This window comes from Boleophthalmus pectinirostris, unplaced genomic scaffold (assembly GCF_026225935.1).
Source record: "Boleophthalmus pectinirostris isolate CB_2022bp ecotype Guang Dong unplaced genomic scaffold, ASM2622593v1 HiC_scaffold_10, whole genome shotgun sequence".
Lineage (NCBI taxonomy): Eukaryota > Metazoa > Chordata > Actinopteri > Gobiiformes > Gobiidae > Boleophthalmus > Boleophthalmus pectinirostris.
Genome location: NW_026570971.1, coordinates 26,346,523 through 26,360,050, shown reverse-complemented (window position 1 = coordinate 26,360,050; position 13,528 = coordinate 26,346,523). Strand labels below are relative to the sequence as shown.

General features: G+C 40.4%; 1 protein-coding gene across 2 annotated transcripts in view; it reads left to right on the top strand.

Annotated features, from left to right (window-relative positions):
* The first annotated feature begins 567 nt into the window (after nucleotides 1-567).
* fndc3ba (fibronectin type III domain containing 3Ba) overlaps nucleotides 568-13,528 on the top strand; it is a 153,879-nt gene continuing 140,918 nt past the window's right edge. For both annotated transcript variants that reach the window (XM_055157004.1, XM_055156999.1), the window contains exon 1: nucleotides 568-702. The gene's annotated coding sequence lies outside the window, so the exon portion shown is untranslated. The remainder of the gene's footprint in view (nucleotides 703-13,528) is intronic.

Genomic DNA, 13,528 nt, shown 5'->3' with positions numbered 1-13,528 from the left:
TAGTAGAGGTTTAATGCCATTCTGTGAGACATTTCTAGAGACATACAATTAAAGGTGCACTATGTAACTTTCCTGGTGATGAGTATGCCACCTACTTGTGTAATGAAGATATTACTGCTTTCCCTGGAATGTTCCGCACTATACCGGTTTTGCATTCTGACAATTACAGGGGTGTTTGAGCTGAAAATACCTTGGAAAACTTACATTTTTACTGTGAGCATGGTCCCCTATCCACAGATCTGCCTTGTAATTTGGCCTGGTGACATCATTGGCTTGTCTCCATGGAGAATGTTGGTTTAATCCCATTCTGTGGAAAATTTCCAGCAAAGGCAAGGCATTTCCATGGAGACGAGCACGTAGGAGACCCTCCACCAAAAAGTTACATAGTGCACCTTTAATCTTTACATTGTTTCCTTATTATTTTCATTTCAAATATTCTTCCAGGCTAATAACATTACAAAAACGTAACAAAAAATGTGAAGCAGTCTATAAAAAGATATTGTAACTCGCTTTTCCTGTTGCGCACTGGGTTTTACGGTAAAGTGGGCGGGCTTTATCCTCCATGTGCGTCGCGTTTTGATTGACATGGCGGAGTCTCCCAGTCCGAGTCGCGCCGCGCCAGCAGACAGGCAAAGGATCCGAGCCTGGGAATAAAAAAGACGCAGCTACGTCTGTTTTTCAAGATTCTTTTATTACAGCGAGGTGAGTGGTTTTACACGTATCTTAGCTGTGCGAACCGCCTCGTTATTGTTGAAGGCGAGCGTGTGATCAGCGAAAAGCTAAAAGTTTTTCGAAGTGCGTGGATAGTTTTGGAGCGGTGAGTGAGCGCTGACGCCGGCAGTCTGGGACACTTGGCTCGCGCAGAGGAAAAAGGAAAACTGCAGCGGACAGAGGGGCGCAGAAACGAAACTTTGAGAGGCATTTTAAGCATTGATTTCCCGAAAACCGACACAACCAAAGTCCATATCGCTGTTTTTCGCTGTTCGGTAGTTTCGACTGTGTTCCTTTGAGCTGCTCTTTGTGATTCCCGATTTCACCGCTTTCCCGAAGAATGCGTTTTTGTCTCGGCAACCAACTTCAGATGTGAGTGCGCAACAGTTCAAAAACTCCACATTTTCATCCCATTACGCATTAAATCTCTTCTACAGTCTGTTTGTGACAACTTTGTGATTGTCTTGCGCGTAAATTCAGGAAACGGGCAGATTTATACTCGGCAATAATAACTTGGGATCTGAAGATGCTGATGCAGTCAGATTTGACAGTGGTGGTTGCGAAATCATCTAGTGTTCCTTCATACAAGGCAGGAGTTATGTGAGCACGTCTTTGGACAAATGCATTGCTTTTTGAGGCGCTGCTTTTCCACTGTGCGGTTTTGCAGAAAGCAGAAGAAAGTAGGGCTTTGGTGAAGAAGGAAAAACTGTTCTAACTCCAGCATAACCTAGCATTCCTTCCAGCCAGCCTGTCTGCCTCTCTCTCTCCCTCTCTCTCTCTCTCTTCCCCCTCTCCCTCTCTCCCTCTCTCCCTCTCTCTCTCTCTCTCTCTCTGTCTCTGTCTACGTGTCTGTTTGTGCAGCGAAGACACATCTCCCTCTGATGCAGACGTGGAAATCAAACATTGGGGCTCGTGGTTGGAGCTACAAAGTCAGTGTCATCTATTTAAACTGACTGCCATACCTGATTTAGTTTAAAATACAAATTCAAACCTTCATTAACTGGCCTATTCATTGATTTTTAGTAACAGCAGTGACTATGCTTCAATGCCATACAAACTATTACAAATTCACTAAGTTTTATTACAAAATATCATAGCTGTTGTAACTATACGCACCAGCAGGGGGACTAATGAGCTACTGCTATCCCAAATCCTATAATTACACGTTATTAAGATTATGACAAACATCTGCAACATTTTAATTAAGTGATCAGGCTCACACTAAAAATACCATTAACAAACAGGATAATGGTTTGAATGGAGGCTTGGCAATTCTACCCAGCTAACTGCACTTACACCGGCTTTAATCTCTATGACAACAACAAACAAAAGATGTATTATGCTCATAAGAATATGCTTTCATCTTGTTATTAATATATCTTAAGTGGTTGTAGTGTTGGAGAGTTTCGATTTATGGTCTTTTACATGCTCGAGAATGTAGGCTATAGGGGAAAAATAACACACATACTTGCACACACTTACACACACACTTGCACACATAGGCTACATGCATATTTTTTAAGGAGAAGTAGAAAGAAGCAGGCGAAATCTGATCCTAAATACATGACGTCAGATGACATTCCTTTGGTAAAAAAAGGCTGATGTGGCTGTGTGTTTTTTTTTCCTTGAAGAAAAGTTGATATCCGAAGGGAAAGAGTGTTAAGAGAGGAGGGAGGGGGTAGAAAGCTGAAAAGGTGTGCAAAGTAGGACGCTAGAGATGCATGCATAACAAAATAGTCCAGGTTCTGTTGTAGCCAAGATATTTTAAGCAGCATAGCCCAAATGTATGCTTTTTTAGTTACAGTAGCAATCTCATAAATCCTACTTAAATCTAGTCTTAACTTGTACTTAAATAGTTGCTTAACAGGATTGGGTGTCACTTTGGGGAAGAATACTTAGCCTGCAGGACACATATTTTGGTTTCAAAGGCAAGTTTTGTTGATTTTTATGAAAAGCATGTTCATTTGCATGTTAGGGAGTCGTAAGAATGTAGTGAAAATGATAGCCTATATACAGTGTGCATTGTGTAACACCTTTAATGTAAGTAAGCTGGGTGTCCTGGTTCACCTAGAGGGAATGAGGTCTGTTGGTTTCAAAGGCAAAGTTTTGTAGATTTTTAAGAAAAATGTGTGTATTTGCAGGTTATGGAGTTGTTATTGTAGACTATACAGTGTGTTAATATAAGTATGTATCCTGGTTAATTTAGGGATTAGGTTTATATCACTGTACACCACGTACTAAGCTGCTTTGACCTAACTTGAACAGGCCAAGAATGTAAACAAACTCACCGACCGTCATTTTCAATATTACAAAGAAATTATGGATCTGTTTTAAGAAAACAAAACTTAACTTTATCGACTGCTTTCAATACGCTTTCGTTTCTCATTATTGTGACTGACAGCCAGGTAAGCAGATACTCTCAAAGTCGTTTGCAAGCAACTGGTTTAAGCTTTGTTTCCTGGTCCCCTCCTGTGATTTTTTTCAAGTACCCCAAAGGAGGCTAGCCTTTGTTACTTTTGGCCATTATAAGCTCCTTACATCAATAGCAGCCAGGTTAAGTAACACTGTGTACATGCGACTGGCCTGCTTTCCCATAACACTGGAGCACAGGGAGGGCACATTATGTATGTCATTGTCATATAGTTCATGGTATTCAGTGCTGTTTTGATCATATTATTGCTTCCTTTGTATTACTACTACTACTATTACTACTGCTACTGCTACTACTGAACTACTGAATTCAACCACTACTGCCACTGCTACTACTACTACTACTATTACTATTACTGAATACAACTACTACTGCTACTACCACTTCTACTTTATACTTCTACTGTTGAATACCACTACTACTGCTACATCTACTACTGCTTCTACTACTACAACTACTACTTTATACCACTACCACTACTACTGCTGAAAACGACTACTACTGCTACTACCACTGCTACCGCTACTACCACTGCCACTGCCACTACTATTTCTACTACTTCTACTACCTCTACTGCTACTACCAATACTACTGCTACTACCACTACTATTACTTCTACTACTTCTACTACTGCTACGACTACTACTTTATACTCCTGCTGCTGTTTACTAATACTGAATACCACTACTACCACTCCTGCAGATTGTTGATTGTTTATTTTTGCATAGACTTCTTGTATTGTTGCCCGTGCTTTGTGACACTTTCCCACATGAGCTTAATTGCATTTGTTTAGCATATGGTAAAAATGATCCGCTTGAATGAATTTATGGATGCAATATCTCATCCATAAAGGGGGTTGCGAGTTTGCCTGCATCCTAGCTCCCAAAACATCTGCCTGAATTCATTCTTGCATGTCAACTTTGTACTTGTACAGACACGAAGTCCCATTCTCTTTAGGCTTCAGGTGCTCAGGTAAATGGGGTCAGTGCAAGGCCAGGATGCTCCAATCTTGTATTGTACTCACATTTTCTTGTGTGCTAACCAAGCGCTAACCTAGAACATGTTATCCAACGGCTAGTGTTACTTAAGGGCGCTTCAGTGACAGCAACAGAAGCTCCAGAGCCTATAGGGTTACCGTGACAATACAATATGTAGCCTGGAAAGAGTGTGTGAGACTGTGAAAGACAAGATCGAGACAAGAAGAGGACAGCTCTAGTATGGCTTCTCAGCTCTGTGCTTCTTGTTACATTGGTTTTCCTACAGGTTAGATCAGATGTGAATATCGTGATACGTGTGCATGGTATTGTCAGGGAAAAAACTCAGTCATTTGGTCGCATTGAGGAGTTGAAACTAAGTTTTGGTTACAATAGCCTGGGAACACAAAAGATTGCGTGCAGTGGAATTCAGTTTCGTCAACAGAAATACTTTGAAATACTTGGTAAATAACATTTTTACCCCTTAGCGTTGATACTGTCTCATAGATAGAAGGATACACAAATAATTTGAGCCCACTGCCTACAAAATGTGATAAATGATTGATTGACTAATTTTCTTGTGCTCCCCAAAATAGTAGTGGTAGTAATTCAGTTGTAAAGGGTTGCTTACTTAAGTTTGAATTATTGTTTAAAAAAAAAATGTGTTCATTTTGAGTTATGCTTTTATCCATGTTTTATTAAATGGTAAATGGTCACATTTTTCTATAGCGCTTTTCCACCTTCAAGGCACTCAAAGCGCTTTACAACAAGGAACCACTCACCCATTCACACACACATTCACACACCAGTGTACGCAGACACTGTGGGCAAGATGGGTTAAGTGTTTTGCCCAAGGACACAACGACAGCATTCATCTGTGGGAGCTGGAATCACAGCAGCCAACCTGTGGGGCAGTGGATCTGACCGCTCAACCTGTGATGTTTATGTCGAGAGCTGGAATCAAACCACCAACCTTCAGATGAGTGGGCAAATGATCTACCAACTGAGCTACTGCTGCCCCATTAAGCTTTTATTAACTAATTAAGGTATATTTATTATATAGTGGTACCCAATGTTGTATAGTACTAATAGAAGAATTAGATCAGATGTAAATATTGATAGTTTTCCCCTGCTTTACAAATCACTTTTTGCCAATCAATCAGTACTGCTAGATTTCAAGTCCAAAGTGAAAGTTGGCAGTTTGAATGGACTCAAGTAGCAAATTGCAAAAACTGCAATTTTGAAGTACCATCATTTCCTTAACAAACAAAATATTCTTATTCTGCATAAAAACAGCTAACGTTGTGGTTTAGATCTGTACAAACATATTCTGAAATCTTAATTCTTGTGTGAGGTAAAGAGCAAGTTATATAAATATGAAGTTAAATTGAAAATAAATACAAAAAACTAACAAAAAAAAATCAAGATAATAACAACATAATATAGCTTATTGGAGTAAATTAAAGTTGTACAAAAAGGACAAAAGAACCAGTCTCTGCTCTCAATTAAGTCATTCTTCCCATTTTTGTATTAGTTTGTCAGTTTAATAGGCTTATTTCAGTCTTTTTGTCAATTCTTTATTTGTTTTTAAAAATGTGAACTTTGAACAGAATTCGATTTATTAAAGCTTGCTTGTTTGGAATGTTCCACAGTAACATTAAACAGACCTACTTTACATTTGGTGGTTTCATTGCTCAAAAATACCTAGAAAAACTACTGTGAGTGGGGTTGCCTCTCCACAGATTTGACCTGTAACTTTGGTCAGGTTTGGTCTACATGATGATAGAAAAGTTTAATGCCATACTGTGATGGAGAATAGCATTTGACGGACCCTCCACCAGGAAAATTAATCAATACATCTTTAAATCAAATTACAAGTCTACTCACAATACTTCAGAATAATTGCAATGAGATACAGTATTTTCCTCCAAATTCTTCAGTCTTACTGTAAATGTACTTTACAGGAGCACTTGGGCACTACACTAGACCCCCTTGTTGAAAGCCCCCTTGCATCTCTCCCTCCCTCCCTCTCCTCTGCATGCACCAGGTGGGCTCTGTCTGTTCTTCTAGCGGTGGTGACATTTTGAAGAAGAAGCAGCCCGTTGTGAGGGGATGGCTTCGTGGAGCTGCAGATGTGATGAGAGGAGGCTCTGTTCTTTGAAGGTCAAGGCACTGACACCTGGAGAACTGGAGAACTGTCTCTGCTGTGTCTCCTCCTCCGTACGGTTTTCAGCGCGAGGCTCCTTAATAACCACTGGCAGTAAAAAGCACACGTGTTGTCCCAATGGGTGAAGGCAGACACATCCTTTTGCCTTGAAAAGCTGCTCAGACCTGGCCCCTCTGACACTTGATGTAGTGCAGGAGAAGGTGAAGTGGGTTTGGTGGAACTAAATGTCATTCTAATGTAGCTTCAAAACCCCAAAGCATTGCCAAGTGCTGGTGTATTAGACTCACAGGCGAAAATTTGAACACAGTATATATCTGGGCAATAGGATAAACATGAATGTTAATATTTTTCTCTGTCTCGATTTTGTGATTTGATTAAAACAAACAAACATCAGCCTTACATAGCACTTTTTTTTAACAAACAGTAAAGAAACAATTGGAAAAAATGTGTTTACAAAAATAAAATAGCCTGTAATATTGATTTCCTGAACATAATCTCTACCAAGCCTTTAATCATTGCCATTTAAGACAGAACTGGTCAAATTTTTACCTAAAAAATCTGAACTCTGCCCTCAAAATCAATCTGGGGAATTTGCCATAAAGTACTAAGTAAAGTATTCTTGTCTGTTGATTGCTCAAAAGTCCTCATGATGGTGCTGGAAAAAGAAATGTGATGGAAACCCATGAAAAATATATAATGCTGAAATTTCAGTTACCAGACTTTAAAACGTGCCATTGTCTCTTAACTTTCATTTCACTAACATTTGGCTTGACCATTTGTCCATCTGCGTCAACTAAATCGTCAACCCACTTAAAACCCATACTAGCTGCTTCCTTGCTGGGACAGACTCCAGTCTCCAATTGTCCACTGCCCTTAATTCAAACATGATTGACTGCATCATTAACATTCAACAGCATGAGGAGCTATTTTCATTATTTTTCTATGTACTTAGCTCCTCAGGCTGAGTCTCTTGCCCTCTTTCTCAGCCCATGGCCCTGTGTTGAAGTATCCCAGCATCTCGTGTTTGCTTGGCGCGGAGCTGTAATGTTTACCCGCCCCCCTCCTCCTCCTCCCCCTTTCCCCCCTCTCCTCCCCCCGTCCCTCGCCCCTCTCATTCTCCGTAGCTCTGTCTCTCTTTTTTTGTTTCCCTTGATAATTTCCTGCATTGTTGACAGTTGATTTAGAGAAAGATAAAAGAAGCCTTTCAACTTTTCCCCGTCTCCCATTCTCCGGGCTCCTGTGTTCAAGGATGGCTTCAGCGTAATGTTTCATAACACCACTTTTGTGTCACTTTTAGTCAGTTTCTGTCCCAGATAAGGCGTCTGACATTTGGGCTGAGTGCGATTATCGGTATTTCAACTAAAGATCCCCAAGGACTGTCAGCGAAACTCACTCATCCTACTTTTTCACAACAATAGTACAGTCCCAAGGCCAGGTTTCTGCTTTCAGTCAAGAATTTTATCAAAGGAGACTTGTTAAATGGAGTCAAATGTATATTACAGAAGCGTGACATTTAAAATTATTTCATTACAAAGAACATGAACTAGAATTACACTGTGGGCATGTGATGCAACACATGACTTCACTGAGCAGTCATTTCACTTCTCCATTCACTGTTTATGACTTTGTGGACAGAATGGTTAGACTCAGCATTGACAGTGTAGTTCGCTCTGTGTTAGCTGTGCCAGTTACTGTTAGCCTGGAGTGTAGGCCTGTCATGATAATTACTATATCAGCTTACCATTCAATATATGAAAGCTGGAATAATATTTTTGGGAGGTCAGTGTTTATTGTGTGTACTTTTTCTTTGCACTGCTGGGAATTTTTTGGTTATATTTTGGTTATACGATAAGATTCGGGCCGTTAAAGGTTGAATTAATCACTTTAATGACTCATTACAGATACAAACTAAGTACTAAAGTGTCTCATTCTGCTGTTTATATATTGCAGCTCATATTTTTTTAAACAATATTGTAGATTTAGGATCGTTTTTGTGGTTTAAATCTGCTCTTTGGTTTATGTATCAGTGGGTTAAATGAGTCTCAGTATTATAGTTTATCGCCTATATTCACTTCCACAGTATATACAGAATTTGTTATCGTGACAGGTCTACTGGGGTAGTATCAACATCGGTACTGGAACAGAAATTGCTGTATCGGAGCATCCTTAGTGCTAATTTTTCGATACCAATACTGAAAATTTTGCTGGATCGGGTATCGGTTCCATAGTAACGGTTAAGTCCATATCCTGGTTGTGATAAGGATAAAGTAAGGATACATAACAGGATGAATAAGTTATAAACAGGATAAACAGGAAAATAACAGTTGCATAACATAAGTAATTGGATCTCTAGTGTTATAAGTTAGCTGCTTGAGGAAATAAGTGTAATTTTCCATCCCTTCGATGATATCCAGTAATATCGGGATGTAGCTACTTAAAGCAAAAGTATGGGCATCGGTACTGGAACAGCTAATGCCCCCTCACAGCTCCTTGGGGCAGATCACAGAAATAGCTGTGCCCACAGTGTGTGCCTATGCGCTCAGCTGGGTCTCACACTGAGTACACATGCAGGATACATACGAGGGTAACTTTACGTGCCCACATTAGCATGCCGGGCAGGTTGGTGGTTTTAGTCGGCAGCTCCATGGAAAGTTCTACCCCTCATTAATGGCTGTTTTTATGCCTTGCTTAAGAGTCTGTGAATCTCTGCTGTCTGCTACGGAGTACACTCTGCTAATATGTCTGTGAGTTATATTTTATGATTTGTTTATTTAAGGTTGAGCTGTATAGGCAAACTTTTCTGGTGTCTTGGAGATGTCTTTGCTTTCCTGGAATGTTGCATAGTATGGCTTTAAAGTTATCTATTGTGCCTTTTTAATATGTATTACACTATCATTACTTATTTGCGATTTATTCTTATATTTATTGTGATGTGTGAGCTACTGTGTCCAAATAATTTCCCATGTGGATCAGTTAAGTTTGCCTACGTTTTTTCAATTACAGATTTTAAGAGCTCAAAATACCTTGAAAATGCATGCATTCTTACTTTGTGCGGGGTTGCCTCATCACAGACCTGACCCGTAACATGGTCTTGCGTCATCATAATAACTTGGTCATACTGTGGAGCATCATCACTGAAAACCAGGTGAAAAGCCCTTCACTAGAAAAGTAACATAGTGCATCTTTAAAAGTGCATTAAAGTATTTGTTTTGCACTTTACTGAAATCTAAAATAGTGCTGGTGTCGTCTTAGTTTGCCATGTGTGGAGGCCTGGTCAGACCTGGGGCTTGCTGCTCAGGGAAGGAAGTAGATGTGTTTTTTTATGCAAACCCACATGTTTTATTGCCTTCCCTTGTTAACTCCCCCCCCCCCCCCCCCCCCCCATACCCTCTCCTCTCCTCTCTGCCCCCTCCAGCCTCTGCAGACACACTCCTAACTGCGCCCCACCTCCCTCCCCCACCCCCCTCACCCCCGGCTGCATACCTAACCTTCCCACCTATCCTTCCCGCTTCTGCCAACTTCACACTCCAATGCTTTAACAATGGCTAATGAGCTGTACCCCATTAGCACTATCGCCGTGTCTAATTTTAACCCAGATCTGTTTACTAAATGTTCTCTCTTACATAAAACTGACTCTTGTGAAATTTTAGACATGTTATAATGCTGTTACTTTATCAAAAACATACCCATAGTTGTGTTTTGTTTCATTCACACATGCTCTGTTCCAACTTGTGATGTTATGTAGTGGTAGTTTTCAAGTTAACAGTTATTTTTTCTTTAGTTCCATAGAGATGGGCAATTCCTGGGCAGAAATTATCCAAATATTTCTAGTGAAGGTGTATGGAGTTTAAAAAACACAATGAAGCATTTCCTGTATTAACGCATGACATCACAAGGTGGAATGCAGTGTTTTCTGTTTGAGAGATTAGCTCTTTAACTCCTAATATATAGGTTTTGTGTGTTAAACATGTAAATAAAACAAATAAAACTCCAGGTGCTCGGAAAATTGCACAATATGGGCCCTTTTAAAGATGCATTATGAACTTTTCCTTTGGGGTGTTGGTTACCTGGTTTGTTGCATTACCTGGAATAGACTCATTGCCAAAAGTACGTTGAGAAACATGCATTCTTACTGTGACCGGACTTGCCTCTCCATAGATCAGACCTGTAACTTGGCTTTGTGACATCAGCTGATTGCAAATACTTTTACAAGTTTCCACAGCAAGGCATACTGTGGAACATTCCAAAGTACTACAAATTTCTATGGAGCCCAAAAAAAGCAACATTTACATTTAAAATTACCTTTAAAATGTGATTGGTGCGCTTTTGATCAAGCTACTTGGTGCTCTGAATAATGGCTAGCTAACTTCTACACTCTATTCAAATCACATATTCAAATGTTAATTCAGGTTAATGTCATTGACCTGCATTTTGTAATCAGCAGAAATGAGCCCTGGATTTAAAATGTCAAAAAGTTCCCCCCCATTAACGTCACAGTCACGCTACATTATCCCGTGTCAAAGCACTTTTTATCAGGGGGGCAAATGCTACTGTACCTTTGGCATATAAACACAGTTATCTCATTTCGGACAAGGCTTCCTCCGCTCCTCCATCCCTCTCTTCGTCTCCCTTCACCTCTCCACTCCCTGCCCCGGGGCTGTGCACAGGGACCCCCCACAAATCACTAAAAGATTTCAAACGCACACATGTATCCCTGAGCCCCTGTGTGAAATCCTCAGGCTGATTGAGGAGGAGGAATGTGACCCCACGACCCCGGGCCGAGGGGCAGGAGGGGAGAGGGGAGAGGGGAGGGGTGAGGAGGAGACCAGAGGGGAGGGACGGGGTGTTAGAACAGGAACCAAGTGAACATATCCACTTTCAATTGGTAAAAAAGTGCCCTACCTGTTTAATTCATTGTAATGAAAGACACATATTGCTTGGTAGACTAAACATACATTTAATTTCTCAACCAGTGGCTCCTGGATGCAAACTTACCAACTTGAAAATACAACACATTTCTGCAGTGCTTTTTTAGTTTTGCTTTATTTAAAGGTGCAGTGTGTAACTTTTATAGTAGAGGGTCCGCCACTTATTTGTCTCATGGAGATGTTATACAGGGTTCCCACGGTCATGGAAATTCAGAAAAAGTCATGGAATTTTGTAAATTCAATGAATTTTAGTATCTCTTTCATGGAACTACAGCATTCTGTTGAGTTATCATAAGACTATTATGATTATTTCTGAACATATGTGCCTTTTGCTTAAAAGAGATGACAATAAATGCACTGACAGTATTTTGAATGTTAAAAAAATTATACTCTCAAACCATAAGGTGAGTGGAAAAGGTTCGCGTTTCATATTTAGGCCCAAAAATATGCAAAATTCTACACATACTGTATAGCGTGCTGTAAAGTCATGGGAAATTCACTTTAAACCATGGAAAAAGTCATGGAAAAGTTTTGAACATTTGTCAGTGTAAAAGAGTGGGAGCCCTGGTTAGAACTTTGCCCAGAATGTTCCACAGTATGGCATTAAAGCAATTAATCTCTTGGATGGATTCAATTACAAGTGTTTTTATACCTTCAGAAATACCATGAAAAGCATGTATTTGTACTGTGAGTGAGCTCGCCTCTCCACAAATCTGACTTGGCCTGGTGGTGTCACGTATTTGTCTTTATCGAGATAGAAGGTTAATGCTATAACGTGTAACATTTTGATGTAGACAAACCTTTAATGCTTTTAGAAGATAGATAGCATAAATCGATACCTGGATGTGGAAAAGTCATACCATTTTGTATAATGATCAAAAAACAAACAAAATGTCTATATGCATTTATTACTCCATTGATTTCTTTCAGATTGGATCTTTGCATTCTGGCAGTGCATTCCTCTATATATCCAATTGAGTTATAGTATAGTTTAATTCACTCTGCTTCTGTTGTACTCTGAAACTCCAGCTCAAACTGACTGCACCGTATTTTGCAAAGACAATAGCACATAGATTTAAACAAATTACGCTCCACGCAGACTATATTGAGTCGTCTGTGGTGAAATTCTCCGACTGTCTGTGCGAGGATACAGCTTTCTCGAGTAGGTGTGACTAAATAGGCCTTTCTCTCTCAGCACCTACACACACATACCACCCACAGAACAAGCTTTTTCATGGCCCATAAACTCCGTGATCAGAATACGTCTCACTGCTGTGTCTCCCTCCGAGTCCCAGAATGTGCCCGGGTGTGCGCCCATGTGTGTCTGTGAGAATGGAGGGGGAGTTGGGTTCACTAAAGCTTGACTTTGGCATAACTCGCTTAATTAAAGTTGACTATGACAGGTTTTCAGGTTTTTCATAATGATTTCTTGATATGGGAGGATGGTAACTGTGTGGCGAATATATATTGTAGTTTTATATCATTTAAGTCTCAGTTTGTGGGGAAAAAAGTGAACCAAAAAGTTGAGTTGAGGTTTTTGCTTTACCCAGAATGTTCCACTGTATGGCATTAAAGTCATCCATCTTGAATTATCAGTGTTTTATTGCTCAGAATACCTTAGACAACTTTGAGTGGACTTGCCTCTCTACGAATCTGACCTGTAACTTGACCTGGTGGTGTCACGTACTTGTCTTTACGGAGATAGATACGTTTAATGCCCTACGTTGTAACATCGTGATGAAGACGAGATAGGAGACCCTCCACTAGAAAAGTTACACTATGCACCTTTAAGTTTTTGTGTGCGTTTTATTAAGTCTAATTCAAGTATAGTAATTCTAAAGTGGTCCCAGTGTAATTGTGTTGCCTACGTAACAGTGAGATGAGTAGTATCTGTCATGCACTTGAAGATCCTCAGCATGCAGCCCCCGTGTAGCAGGTCAAGCTCTTTACAGGTCCACTGGTGGTTATTTTCACTGCAGGCCCTGTCTCTCCTCTTTTTGTGGAGCCTCTCTCTCTGTCTCTCAGTCTCTCTGTCTCTGTCTGTCTCTCTCTCTTTTCTCTCCTCTCTGTGTGACCCCTCTCTCTTTGTCTCTCTGTCTGTCTCCTCTCTGTTTCTCTCTCTCTCTCTCTGTCTGTCTCTCTCACTCTTCTCTCCTCTCTGTGTGGACCCTCTCTCTTTCTTTCTCTCCTCTGTCTGTGACCTCTCTGTCTCTTCTCTGTCTCTACTCTATCTGTCTCCTCTCTCTCTCTCTCTCTCTCTCTGTCTGTCTGTCTCTCTGTCTGTGTCCTCTCTGTCTCTTCCCTCTCTTCTCTTTCT